This window comes from Eucalyptus grandis, chromosome 6, assembly GCF_016545825.1.
Source record: "Eucalyptus grandis isolate ANBG69807.140 chromosome 6, ASM1654582v1, whole genome shotgun sequence".
NCBI lineage: Eukaryota > Viridiplantae > Streptophyta > Magnoliopsida > Myrtales > Myrtaceae > Eucalyptus > Eucalyptus grandis.
In genome coordinates, this window is record NC_052617.1 from 55,349,167 (window position 1) to 55,364,635 (window position 15,469).

Here is a 15,469-nt window from a genome sequence, read left to right on the forward strand (position 1 = left end):
AGAAGTAAGATGGGTTTCTTCTTTTTTCGTTTTTTTCTTTGGTCAAGTCAGTGTAGTTATTGGTTGATCAAAAGAAGTATGACAGTAAGTTAAAGCTGTGGAGTCAATGTCAGCTGGTCCCAGGCCCGGCCACATGCGGGAGACGATTTCACGATGATTCCTCGGGTGACGAATCTAGTGCAGTGCACGTGACATTTGCCAAATGCACGATTTATCTTAGAGTCCATCACTAATATAGACAAATGCTCTGCAATCGTTTTTTTTGGTACTCATTAGAAGTACGATAGTAAGTTAAAGCTGTGGAGTCAATGTCAGCTGGTGCATCACTAATGTAGTTATTGGTGGATCAAAAGAAGTACGACAGTAAGTTAAAGCTGTGGAGTCACTGTTAGCTGGTCCGGGGCCCAGCCACATGCGGGAGACGATTTCACGATGATTCTTCGGGTGACGAATCTAGTGCAGTGCACATGACATTTGCCAAATGCACTATTTATCTGAGAGTCCATCACTAATATAGAAAAATGCTCTACAATCGTTTTTTTGCTACTCATTAGAAGTACGACAGTAGGTTAAAGCTGTGGAGTCAATGTCAGCTGGTCCATCACTAATGTAGTTATTGGTGGATCAAAAGAGGTACGACAGTAAGTTAAAACTGTGGAGTCAATGTCAGCTGGTCCGGGCCCCAGCCACATGCGGGAGACGATTTCACGATGATTCCTCTGGTGACGACTCTAGTGCAGTGCACGTGACATTTGCCAAAATTTACGATTTATCTGAGAGTCCATCACTAATATAGACAAATGCTCTACAATCATTTTTTTGCTACTCACTAGAAAAACACAAGCTATTCTGAGCCAGAGACTAGAGTACTCTTTGTCACAAAATGATATGCTCTAACACGTCCTAAAAACATTTTAAAGCAATTGATTTCTTCAATTTGTACGGGTAAAGAAATCTCCAATAATATTTTTCCCCAAGAAGGCATATCTAGAATTTCTTTTAATAATTTTCAGTATAAGAATATTCAAATATTCATTATAGTGAATAGTTTGTTTCTCAACTTTGTAAAGCTTAATTTGGTTGCATCATTGTTAATGATTAATCTTTTTTCCTTACTTAATTTACCACATGTAATATGTTATGTAGACATTCATACCATAATAGTGGAACATCTATGACATCCTGATTTTCAGGCCATGTTTTCGATTGAATAAGGTTGGCTTTTGATCGACATGCCTATAGTTCTATTCTCTAAGCTGATCACTCACAAGATAACTAGTCTATCAGGTGAAACCGTTAAGGAATATAAACGCAATAGACTTGAGAATTCCAATAGGAATTAACTACTTGACTGTGCTAATCTGCAAATGTCATTACGACACTGTCAAAATCGATCGGAGATTAAAGATAGGTCGATTCGACGAGGTAGGTGATCATAGTGTGGGTGATTCCACTAGATTGCAAAATTTTCGTTGATAGGCATTAGACCGATTTTTCTATCATTTTTGGGTACCCTGTGTTCGTAATTGAAATCTTGAGATTTTCACGACAACCGAGAGTCGCCGATGTGTCGAAGATGTACATTATGGTTCGAAAATAATCGATCATGGGTCAATTGCACTAAAAATTCCTAAAAGTTACTCGATATGTTAGGTCACGCTAAAATCGCGTCGATTGAAATTAACCGCAAATTTGAACCCATTTCAAAAATTGAAAGTTACGTCATGTCACGATTTATTTTAGAAATGTCGACTCATCCTCCAAAATTTTTTTGGCAAGCTCGGGATTTTTATGGAAAATCAATTCGGATGATTCATAAATGAAACGAAATTCGGAGGGGCCAAAGCAAGTAGATTTTTGGCCTTCAAAAAGGACTAGTTTGTGAGGACAAGTGTGGAAATGGTGTAGGCTTCCTTCGCAGCAAATTTGGTCACAAAATTAGAGAGATTTGTAAAGAATTGAAGTTCAATAGAGGGAAATTCGTGGGCTAGCTTGGGGGTTGCAACATTTCGCACCAAATTGGATTATTTGTGAAATATTATGCAAGAAAGATTTATGGGGGACATATGGGATTAACATGAAGACTTCAGGGGAACAAACATTGATTAAGGTGGATATTTTCATGGACTTTGACCCCCTTTTCTCCAGCTTCCTTCGCACACCAAGCCGCCGGTTCTTCCCCCCTTCTTCATGCGCCTTGCCCTCGATGAAACCAAAGCCCCTCTCTTTCTTTATTTCCTCTCTTCTTTTCTTTTCGTTCAATCCCCTCAAGCCGTCTCCCCTCTGTCTTTGCCGCGTGCCTCCTCTGTTTTCCTGCCCCACCTTTGACCGACAGCCCCATTTCCATCTTCATGCAGCGCCTTCCATTGAAGCATCCCACCAGTCAACCCAGCAAAGCCGAAGTTGACTCCAGCAGCTCCTTTGTGCGCCAGCTGCCCCATTGCGAATGCTCCAAACTTCAGCAATGCTTGCCCATCGTCAACACTACACCTCCACCGAAGCAGCCCAACGAACCGTCCCTCTCTTGCCACCACATCAACCCCACTCAGTCGAACATTCCCACCTCTCTACTTCTTCGTGCGACTTCTCCATTTCTCCTCCGCCACCGAATCAACCGCCAGCAGCTCCTTCGTCTCGTCCCCTCCAGCAGCGACGCCACCGCCCAATTTCAACGGCCCAGCCCAGCCCAGAATTGAGCAGCCTCCCCGCCTCCAATTCAGCTCGTGTCTTCATCCTAGTCTTGAGCTGAGGCCAGCCCACTCGAGGTCCGCCAATAGCCCGTGAAGTCAGCCCAGCCCGTAGCTGCAGCCTGGTTAAGTAGAGCAGTTCCCTGTGGGCTTGCAAGGCCTTTTCAGCCTGGTCCAAGTTTCCTTTGGTGCCACCGTAAACTCGAGTTTCGGCTGTTGTCGCGCCGCCATCGCCGTGGACTCACCGACCCGCAAAACCAGTGAGTTTACTCACTAAACTCTGCTTAGGGAGTTAATGATGTTTAAGAGTTGATTAGTTTAGGCTAAGTATGGTTTATGTGGTTAGTTAGAACGGATTAGTGATTTAAATACTCATTATTGCATGTTAGGTGGTTAGATTGGCTTAATTAGAGACTAGATAGGTTGTATTATTTATCTAGATAGGTTCGGAGATTTTCTAGGCCTGTTTCGATATTTAATTAGGCATTTCGGCCTAAGTTTCTATTTATGGCATTTAATTGTATTTATTTAATTATTTTTGGTATTTATTTAATTATTTATTATTTTCTGAAAATTATACCAGGATAACAGGTAACCGGAATTTTGTGTCGATTGCAATGATATACTTGGTTTATTTAATTGAGTGGTGATCGTAAATTTTAAGCATTTATTCCAAAATTTTGAAATTTTGGAGGCGACACCTGGCCATGCCAGAAGACTGCCAAACTTTGAGTAGGTCGTGCCCATTGGGCCATGATTAACTTGGCTACGCCAAAAGACCGTTGAACATAGAATAGGGTTTGCCCATTGGGCCGTGATTAAAATACAACACCTAACTACGATAGAAGCCTGCCGAATATCAAGTAGGCTATGCCCATTGGGCCGTGATTAAAATTGGAACACGTGTTTGATTGAGATTATGCGAGACGTTCCAATTGATATGTGCATTTATTATATGCATCTTTGATATGAATTGTACTGACATGCAGGAGGGAACTGAGGCGAGGTAAGTCCTCTATTTGGTGTGTATAGACTGCCTTTAGGCGTAATTCCTTCCTAGTCGGGGTTTAGGGGGTAAACTTGTTGAGACATTGTCTCACCCTGTCGTAGGCTTAACATTTCAGGTGATCTAACCCTCCTATTGAGGTTGTAAAGGACTCGAAGCCCCCGGAGCCTGTGAAGATGGAGTTTGAAAGATCAACGAATGTGTCCGACTAGTACATCGTAGGACAATGTCGTTTTGGGAGCCGAGTAGACTTTTGTGTATAAACCTGTGTATTTATAAAAAGCGTTGTGAAATCAGTTGTCTTGTGCTTCTATCCCAATTGAGTTTTGTCTAGAGATTATTTATTTGCTTCCGCATGCGCAATAAAATGAATGGGTCGACAACGCGTCCTGGAATGTCACAAATTTAATCGACCACCGAGGGATGGGCACAGGTTCAAGGATCGAGGCGTGACATCCCCATTTAGTGGTATCAGAGCTAGTTAGTGATTAGAGTGATAAGGTGTGATGGTTTATGAGATAGTTAGTAGGAATGACATTTATTTCATGCTGATGCATGTCAATGATAACTGTTTGGTAGATTGTTTGGTGTAGGTCGCTCAGTTTCTAATTCTGTATAGAATTGGAAAGCAGGTTTCTATAAAGATTTTGCAGAATGAGCTATCCAGAGCAAAGGACTCCTTGGAAGAGGATTGTTGCGTCAGTCTCTCGGGGTAGGATGCTGACTAGGGTCAACGCCCGAGGTAGAGCGCAGGCTCAGGCCAGCGCAAGTGGATTAGCGCCGCCACCGGTCGATGCTGAGGTAGCAACCCTTGATGATCCTAGGATTGACGGAATCATGTAGGCACTTGAGGTAATGGGAGCACTGACGGGGCAGCAGGCTTAGAATCAAGCTGACAATGCCGTCGCTACAACCACCACTACCGTAGCCGCCACTATTGCCGCCAATGCCGCTACTGCTGCTGCTGCTGCTACCATAACTGTTGAGGTTCCACTTGGGAACGTAGTTGTTGAGAGACCGATAAACAAGCTTGTCGAGCAATTTTTGAAGTTGAACCCGCCGAGGTTCACAGGTGCGAGAGATCCCAGATTGCAACCCTCTGGATCCAGGACTCAGAAGAGGCATTTGCACTGCTGAGGTGCATAGAGGAAGAGAAGGTTGTCCTTGCAATCTATCAGTTGCAAGGTAATTTGAATACTTAGAGCCTTTAACGACAAGTATTATTCTGGTAGCACCTGAGAGCGGAAGATGGAGGAATTCCAGCGCCTTCGTCAAGGGATGATGATCGTGGACCAATATGAGGCTAAGTATGCTAAGTTGTCTCGGTATGCGCTAAGATTGGTGGAAGATCCCAAAGATAAAGCTAGGAGGTTCAAGAACGGCCTCCAACCAAAACTAAGGAGTCCATTGGTGCCATTTGACCTGAAGGATTACAATGGGGTTTATGGTCGGGCCCAGTTGATAGAGAGTGACCTGAGTGAACAGATTGCTACATCTGAGTCGAGGTTCAGTTCAAATAGAGATGGGAACCGGTTCGGGACTAAGCCCATGATCGGAGGAAGATTCCATGTTCTGCCCAATAGGAAGGGTGGAATAAGCAAGTTAATGCCAAGTTAGAATGGCGTGTGTTGCTTTTGTTGAAGGCGACACGGATCAACCCCATGCCAATCTAGGCCAAGTGCTTGTTTTGAGTGTGGCCAGCAAGGTCACATAGCCAAGAACTGTCCCAAAAGACAGAGGAGACCATAGCCGTTACCGCCGCCGCCACCGATGGGACTGAACAGAGGGAACGCGCCACATAATGCACCTTAGATAGGGCGCTACTAGGATGGCGAAGGAGACATGAATGAACCAAGCTATGCACCGATCAAGGGAAGAATGTTTTGGGATAATTTTATCAAAGCAGCGTAGTGGAATTTTGATTAAGTTTGTAGAACCTCAATTTGTTGTAATAAAGTCATAGAAAGGAGAATCATTGGCTAGAGTTGTACTTGAATATTTTGTTTATGTATAACTTTGAGGTCATATATAAAAATGTTTGGCGCAAAGAACCTTTTATTGTAATGAATTGTGTATTCAAGGAGTATCTGGATCCATTTGTGATAATGTTTATCAATGATATTCTGGTGTATTTGAGAAGTGCTAAGGAGCACGAAAGTCATTTGAGGATGGTACTTCAGACCCTGAGGATTCATGGATTGTACGTTAAGTTTAGCAAGTGCAAGTTTTGGTTGACTCATGTTGCGTTCCTAAGTCATGTGATTTCAGGCAAAGGAATCTCCATGGACCCGTCTAAGATTGAAGCAGTTATCAGTTGGCCAAGACCGACGACAGTGTCAGAGATCAGAAGTTTTCTAGGTTTGGCAAGCTACTACAGAAGGTTCGTGGAAGGATTTTCAGCTTTAGCTTCGCCGTTGACTCGATTACTGAAAATGAAGAGAAGTTTGTATGGACAGACAAGTGCGAGCGTAGTTTCCAAGAACTTAAGCAGAAGCCGACTACTGCACCTGTGCTAACCATTCCATCTTATCCTAGAGGATACGAAATCTATAATTATGTGTTCTCTAGAGGACTAGGTTGTGTGCTAATGCAACATGGTAGGGTGGTTGCATACGTGTCCCGTCAATTAAGACCTCATGAATTGAATTATCTGATGCATGATTTAGAACTTGTAGCGATTATTTTTGCTTTGAAGATTTGGAGACATTATTTGTATGGAAAAAGATTCCAAATTTTCACGGACCATCAAAGTCTCAAGTACTTATTTTCTCAGAATGAGTTGAATCTGAGACAGCGTTGCTGGATGGAACTCCTGAAGGACTATGATTGTGATGTTCTATATCACCTTGGAATCTTCGAATTCGCCCTTTTGGATATTTGGCAACTCTCTTCATTTGTCTCATCATGCAAAGTGAATGAGATCAATGAGTTGTTTTGGCACCTAAGGCATTTGCGAATAACAAAACTTCCCAAAACGAAATTCAACTTTATTCCACCTCTATGGAAAATTGGCGCCGAGGATGCCTTGACGCATGCTTACTCCTCAAGTTCCATGAGCCTACACTTTTATCTTTTAAAATGACCAAATGTCAATCTCAAATAGACTCATTGTCCTACCGGAGAAAGCAATTTCGTGAAGAGAGGGCCTTAAGCAGAGTTTTCTTGGAATTCATTTTGGAAGGTAGACGTAAGGCTTCACTTGAAACACTTCTGAATTTTATTTTATTTTATTGCTTTGTTTTGTTCTTTTTTTTTTTTTTTATATATATGTAAAATGATGATTTTCGAATTCCATCATTAAAAATGTGAGTCGCACAATTTACAAGAACATCAATTGGATTTGCAATCAAAACCCAAAACGGAAAACATGTTTCTTAACAAGAATAAAGACAATGATAAAATACAAGAGACTCTTTTACAGATGAAAGTAAAAAATCAACTCATGTCATAACTCTATAATTCACTTCGTGGTCACCATGAGAATGTCAAGGAGCATCATGCATGACCTGCAAAAAGACGATAATGTTAGTACGTGATCAATGAGGTTGCTTCTTACAACAAAATCGAGGTGACGGTACATGCCCCATAATCCTTACTATGGGATCTTTGTATTTCGCCAAGATTTTATCATAAAAGAAGACATCATTTAAATAATCAATCCCGACCATCAATCGATTGTCCACTTTTATTCCAAAAGTTCCGTATGCAAAAGTGGCATTGATTTTTTTTTTTTTTGAAGAGATTAATTTTATGATTTTACTCTTGCAAAAAATGAAGTGACTTCTATTTTGAGAAATCTATACAAAATGCGATTTGCATTTCAATCCCAAAATGTGAGAAGGAAAGAGTTTGATCAAAAATGCAATCTCAATTTTTGTGCCCCAATATATAACCGCAACTTGCGAGCCCCTTTTTTTTTGGGCATTTTTTTTTCAAAATGTGATTTTGAGCCCATAATTAAGAAATTAAATAAAATCATGTGTTCAACAGGGCCAAATCAAAATGTTTAAAGCTTGCATTCAAACGTTCACTTGCCAAAAGTGATTGCCAATTTTTTCAATTATAAGCCTACGACACCAAGGGCATTCAATTAATACCCGCAAAATTCAAGATGAAAATGCAATACAAAATGAGCAAATAAAAAGGAAAAATATACTTACAATAGGTGCCGAGCTTGTCTTCTTCTTTTTTTTCAATTACATAAACATGCACATGAGATGTGGTTCGATTTCTACTCTATATGGCTCAAAATGGAGCCATGGAATCACCGAACTGAACCAGCAAGATTGCGGCTAGGTCGGGTTACCCCTGACTCCGGCTTCGTTAAAGAACCAACCCGTGTCGCGCGGTTGCAAACCGGGGTGGGTACCTTCGACATGAAGAAAGAAATTTTCGGGTTAAGGTGGGCAACTCGTACTATACGGTTGTAGTCGAAGTGGTATCCACCTCAACACCATCCTAGGTGATCCTATGCGGCCCAAGTCTGGCGGCATGTTGTGTATGCTATGGTGTAGTGCAATGCAGGGAACACATGCATGACAATTGATAAACAAATCGGCACTTCATACATAAATAAACCATTCATTCCTACACCTCCCTACAAGACAAATATGAGCAAACACTTCCTCTTATACCTCCCATTCTACAAAAATATTTAACACTTTTAATATTAGGGACATACTTGGAATCCTCGCTACCAAACAAAAATATTTTTGAACAAGATTAATTTTGGCCTAACTCCTTTAAGGTTTAAAACCAAATCTCCAGTGGAGTCGCCAAGTTGTCGCGATCTACCCTCGAGAGGAGGGAATAGATTTAGGGGTATTGCCTAAAGGACAGGCTGAAGGCCTATGATTAGGCGTGGGCTCTCCCAAGCCCACACCCCACGTGACATTAGGATATATTTTAGGAATTTTGCACAAAAGGAGTCGCTACTAGCCTATTGGGATCGCTAGAAACTAAGTGAGGCATGTGAGTGTACCTCACTTCCTACGCAACCAGAGAATCTACGATCGGGGACTTGATTACACTAATTGACCAATTAGTGCCATTTCGATACCTAATCTTGTTCATTTTAAGAGTAAAAAAATTTGTCAAGCAGTTTGAATCAATTTTATACCTATCCACTAACATGCGAGGTGATCATGCGAGTATGCAATCATTAAAGTAACAATAATAACTACCAAGATCCTAATTGTAAGAAAATAAAACGCGTGCAATTAAACATAATGAGATAAGCAAATTAAACATACGACATAATCAATATGCGAGCAAATAAATGTCTAATTACAATAAGAAAGCAAGATTTAGCAATTCCTAACCAAACCCCATCATTTTTGGATTTTTTAAATTTTTAAATTTTTTTTAAAAAATGAATTTTTAAATTTTTTTAAATTTTTTTAAATTTTTTTAAATTTTTAAATTTTTTAATAATAATCAAATAAATTTTATTTTCGGGCCGGATTGGGTCATGTCCGGTTTGACCCCACTCGGGTCCGACCCGGTCATGGCGAGAGTCGGGTCCGGTTGAAGACTCGACCGGGCTCGGCTGATTGGGCTAGGCCCGACCAGTGGTCGGGCCCTTGCTTGATTTAGGATTGGGCCCGTCGGTCGGGCCCAACCCTGCTCGACAAAGCTCGCGGGCCCTAGCAGGACTGGGCCTGAATTGCGGGCCCAATCAAATCCAAAAATTCAGTCCACGAAAAAGAAATATAAATAAACTAAGCCTGGCCCAACACACACAAAAAATACTCTAATACTAACCCGGCCCAATGACCTTGCTCCAGCCTAGAAAGAAATTAGCTTACGCACGTAGACCTGGCCCGGACGGATCAAAACCCTACCTGGTTTGTGACCCGCGCCGGACCCGATTTTTGGGCCGGAACCCTAGGGTTTCTTGGTGACGTTGACAACGGCGGCGGCGCGGCGGCTGGCGATGGCAGCGCGGAATGGCTTGGCGGAGGACCTGCCAGCGTCACGGATTCAGGTGGAGGGAGCACGGCAGCGGTGGTGCTTGGGTGGAGCTTTGGCGGCTGGCATGGTTGTGCTCGTAGTTGTAGGCAAAGCGCAACGGGTCGTCACGGTCGGAGGTGGGCAGCACTTAGGCGTGGTGGCAAACTACTGCGGCATTGACGACAGGCTAAGGTGTGCGAGCGGCTTCTGGTGTAGAGGCGGGGCGCGGCGGTGACTTGAGCTGCTCTGGCGGTACTCGTGGGCGTTTAGCACTTCAGCAGCAACGATGCGGGGATGCAGGTGTCGCTCAAGGGGCAAAAAGCAACGGCTCGACGTCGGGGAAAATGGGTAGCGACAGCGTCGGGACAGGCGGAGGCTGGAGAGGTGTGGCCTGGCGGTGGGGCTTCTTGACGTCTCTAGTGGCTGGATAGACTTGCAGGCGGCATCGGCGGCGAGCTGCCCCTCGGTTTCTCCCCAAAGAAGCCTCCATTGTTCTTCTCCTTTTTTGCTTTCCCTTTCTCTAGCTCTCTCTCCCCTTTCTATCTTCTCTTGCTCTCTGCTCTCCGTTTTCTCACTCTATGTGTTTTTTTCCTTTTTCTTTTGTTATATCTCGTTTCTCCTCCCCTCTCTCCCCATGTTTTTCTCCTGTGTCCTTTCTTTCTTTCTTTTTTTTTTTTTTTTTTTTTTTTTTTTTTTTTTCTGTTTTGCCCTCTAGGGTCTCCTTTGTGAAGGTGAGCTGAGGAGGAAGAGGCTGGGGCACGGGCCGAGTCGCACGTGAGAGAGAGAGAGAGAGGGGAAAAGAGGAGGACCGAGTTGGGCCAAGGCCAAATTTGGCCCAACTCGGCCCTTCACGCATCCCCTTTTTTTCTCTTTTTTTTTTTTTTTTTGTATTTTTTTGTTGTTTTGTTGTTTATTATTATTTTTTTATTTTTTTAGCAACTTATTCCTAATTCTGCATGCGATAAGTTTTAAATAAAATTGTAAAATTTAGGTGTCAACAGCTGCCCATCTTTGAATGGGAGCTCGAAGAGGTTCCATTCAAAGACAAAAGACACCTAAATTATTTTGGCGATAGAGAGACCCCAGGTGCATATGCACGTATTAGGTCGACGGAAAGAACTCATAACTATGGAAATGCCTCATGTCAATAAGAGGAAGAAAGACTCTGGGCTACAGAAGCACGTCGTGTCATAGGAAGGACTCCGAGCTACTAAGTTCTCCGGGCTACAAAAGCTCTCCGGGCTACAAAGCTCTCTGTGTCATAAGAAGAAGGACTCCGAGCTACAAAGCTCTCCAGGCTACAAAAGCACGCTGGGCTACAAAGCTCTCCATGTCATAAGAAGAATGACTCTAGGCTACAAAGCTCTCTGTGTCATAAGAAGAAAAAAAGACCCCGAGCTATAAAAGCACGCCATGTCATAAGAAGAAAGACTCTGGGCTACAAAGCTCTCTGAGCTACAAAAGCACACTAGGCTACAAAGCTCTCCATGTCATAAGAAGAAGAAAAGACCCCGGTCTATAAAAGCACGCCATGTCATAAGAAGAAAGGCTACGGGCTACAAAGCTCTCCTTGCCATAATAAGAAGAAAAGACCTTGAGTTACAAAGGCACGTCGTGTCATAAGAAGAAAGACTCCGGGCTACAAAGCTCTCCGTGTCATAAGAAGAATAAAAGATCCCAGGCTACAAAAGCACGCCGTGTCATAAGAAGAAAGATTCCGGGCTATAAAGCTCTCCGGGCTACAAAAGCATGCCGGGCTACAAAGCTCTCCGTGTCATAAGAAGAAGGAAAGACCCCGGGCTACAAAAGCACGCCGTGTCATGAGAAGAAAGACTCTGGGCTACAAAGCTCTCCAGGCTACAAAAGCACGCCGGGCTACAAAGCTCTCCGTGTCATAGGAAGAAGGACTCCGAGCTACAAAAGCACGTCATGTCATAAGAAGAAGAAAAGACCCCAGGTTACAAAAGCACGCCGTGTCATAAGAAGAAAGAGAGGAATGAGGTCTCCCGAGTAACAATAGGTTTCAACCGGGTTGAAAATGCATGATTTGAGGGAAACCAATGAACTTTTGTAGATGACATGGTTTAAGGTTAACCATGAACCTTTTGAAAAAATCGCAATTTAAAAATAGACTTATGAACATTTTAAAAGCGTGGTTTAAGGATAGGCCCACAAACTGTGTAGTTTAAGGATAGCTCACGAACCTTGTGGTTTAAGAATAGACCCATGAACCTTGTGGTTTAAGGATAGATCCACTAACCGTGTGGTTGAAGGATAGACCCACGAACCTTGTGGTTTAAGGATAGACCCACGAACCGTGTGGTTTAAGGATAGACCCACGAACCTTGTGATTTAAGGATAGACCCACGAACCATTTGAGACGGCATTGTTTTTGATGACATGGTTTGAGGTTGACCACGAACCTTTGATTTTTAGGGAAGCACCCGCTAACCCCTTGAAAACTACATGGCTTCACTGAGAAATCCTATGAAACTAACTTGAGCAAATGTCATTAGGGACAACATCAAGAGACGTATTAGCAATATTGTAGCATTAATTGAACAGGCTAATCAAGCTAAGTCCAACTGCTTTAAAAAAAAACATTCGACGTCAATTAGTATCATGTGGTGCAAAATTGTTATCTTGTTTGTGGATATATCATTAATCATCAAATTCTTTGGGAGTCGAGTTCTTATCAGGCCAACTACGACTTGTGAAAAAGGCTCGTTAAGTATGCCAAACTAGAGCTTCTTAGTTAGAAAGGGCTTCTCACACACTCTCGATAAAATGGTTGTTTTATCCCATCCATTCGCGTGGGAAATAGCTTATTGCTGAGGGTATCTCACATAACCCGTGTCAAAGGCTTTTGGAATCATTCGTGATGAGCACAATCTGATCGATCAAAAAAGTCTTTTGAAAGGACCGCAATATAGACTTAGTTAGGGCTTACACAAAGGAATTATTTCTTTAAGGCCAATAAAGGAACATTTGTCGCTATATTCATCGAGTTTACAAGTCGAGAATTTGGAAGATAAGACCAGATAGAATTACCTCCACTTTTTCAAGCAGTAGCTTCTTTGTGGCATTCTCATTTTCACTTAAACCATCCCAATCAGAAGAGACTTCAAAAGATGGTTGTAATGTTGGTTTGGGAGAGGCTTGAAAGGCTTAAAAATTTCAATAAGGTTTTTGAGAGTCAGTGATCATCATGGCATCGTGACCAGGTCACTTGATCTTTCGAAGTCATTTGGATTTTGAAACACAGCGCATCTTGAAAGTCCCTTGACTAATCATTTCTGCATGGGAGCTTCGCTCCTCTCTAATTTTTTTTCCACTTGCGATGATTTTTTTTTTTTTTTACACAAGCACTTGGACTTTGATAATTTTTCTTTCACATAAGATGTAGCTTTTTGATTCTTTTTCTTGATAGGCATTGGCCTTGCTTTTACCAAGCGCACTGCTTTTTCATGCCCCCTAGTTTGTCGAACTTTTTGCTCTTTGAATTTTTGTAGCTCCTATGACTTTCAAGATGTTTTTCACATTTTCCCGTAACTGTCAATTGTACTTGATCAATTCTTATGCCTTGCCCAAGTGAAGGGAGATGATCACTGCTCAAGGTTCATAAATGAATAATCAGGCCCAAATTGGTTAAAGTAATGGGTATCAGTGTTTGGGTAGAGAAGGAAATGTTCTTTTTTATCTTGAGATGAGTCAAGCTCTAATGAGAATTCCTCTGAAGCTATCACGAGAAGATTGATGCAAGTGAAAGTAATGGAATCTTTCTCAATCTTTTGCTTTACAACATGATCATAACCCCCTATGCTGCCCCAATGTAGAGTTGTTCTTGACAATGATACTTTGAAGTATCATCTTCTTCTTTTTCCACCCAAAGGGATAGCAAGAGATTAGTGCAATACTTTGGATTGATGAAGGAAATGCCTTTATCATTTCGATCTTTACGCTCAATGTGAATGAATCCGTCGTCCTAAGAGAAGGTCGCCTTTCACTCAACTCTCAAAAGTGTTTGAAAGACGTGTTTGGAAATGGCTTGCCTTTCTTCATCCTAAGCACTTCTTGTTTGGCATGGTTAACATCTCCATCTCACTCTGTCGAGATCATCTGAGTAGATCTGAGTAAATCAATCTCCATAGGGAAATTTGATTCAAAATGAATAATCCACAAAATGAGAAAACAATTTTGGGATAAAAAGGATGCTCAAAAAGTTTGTAATTTTTTTTTCTTTTCTCATTTATTCATTTCATTTTTTTTGCATGTCTCTAGGAAAGCACCAAAGGTTCTCTTTTGTAATGGAAATTCTCATTTTTTTTGACTTAAAAAAAATTGAGAAGAAGGGTACTTACCTGCAGCATGGCGACCCGTAACCCCGTAAAGAATGTGAAAGAATATGTTAGTACAAAAATCTTTAGGGATTGAAATGTTGGAAACGATACATTAGTACCCTTCATTTGCTTTCATCTTTTGGGCACTAACATCTCTTGGATTCACCTTCGTGGATATTTGGTAACTCAACAATACCATTCCCTTGCATTCGCCTTTAAGTGCTTGATGTATTCCTGATTCGTTGGTGGAAGGCGCCACTTCTATGGTCAAGGTGCAACTTTTTTTATTTATCACCCTGTAAGAAGGGGAGATGAAACAAGTTATCTCCATTCTTAGTTAGGTTCAAATGAGGAACGATACATCATTTTTGATGAATTTGAGAATGTTGTTCCAGCACACTTCATTGATAGGTAGATTTTTCTCTAAATCAAACGTTGTTCTCCCACTTTTTATATGACAAACCTTTGTTCCGTTCGAATCTGTCCTGTACCAAAGAAAAGGATACGTCATTTTTTACGCTGAAAAGAAATCAAGTTTAGGAACGAGATACATCCTTTTCAAAGTCAAGCAATCAACATCCCAATGTATCTCTCATGGAGGAAGGGATAATATTGTCCCTTTGTTTCATCATTTGAATATTTCTTTCTTTAAGATGAACATGACTCAATAATGCTCCATCGCATTTGTTGGAACGTTACAAAACTTGGTACTCTTGATGTCTCCTTGACAATGAAAAGATAATCATCTCAGAGACGATATCAGAAATGGATAATTGAAATCGATACAATTTACTCTTCCTTCGAATTCGCCTTTTTGGATATTTGGCAACTCCCTTCATTTGTCTCATCATGCAAAGTGAACGAGATCAATGAGTTGTTTTGGCACCTAAGGCATTTGCGAATAACAAAACTTCCTACAACGAAATTCAACTTCGTTCCGTTCCGCCAATATAGAAAATTGGCGCCAAGGATGCCTTGATGCATGCTTACTCCTCAAGTTCCATGAGCCTACACTTTTATCTTTTAAAATGAGCAAATGTCAATCTTAGATAGACTTATCGTCCTACAAGAGAAAGCGATTTCGTGAAGAGAGGGCCTTAAGCAGATTTTCTAGGAATTCATTTTGGAAGATAGACGTAAGGATTCACTTGAAAAACTTATGAATTCTTTTTTTTTTTTTTGCTTTGTTTTATTATATATATATATATATATATATATATATATATATATATATATATAAAAATGATGATTTTCGAATTCCATCATTAAAAATGTGAGTCGCACGATTTACAAGAGCATCAATTGGATTTGCAATCAAAACCCAAAACGAAAAACATGTTTCTTAACAAGAATAAAGACAATGATAAAATACAAGAGACACTTTTACAGATGAAAGTAAAAAATCAACTCATGTCATAACTCTGTAATTCACTTTGTGGTCACCATGAGAATGTCAAGGAGCATCATGCATGACCTGCAAAAAG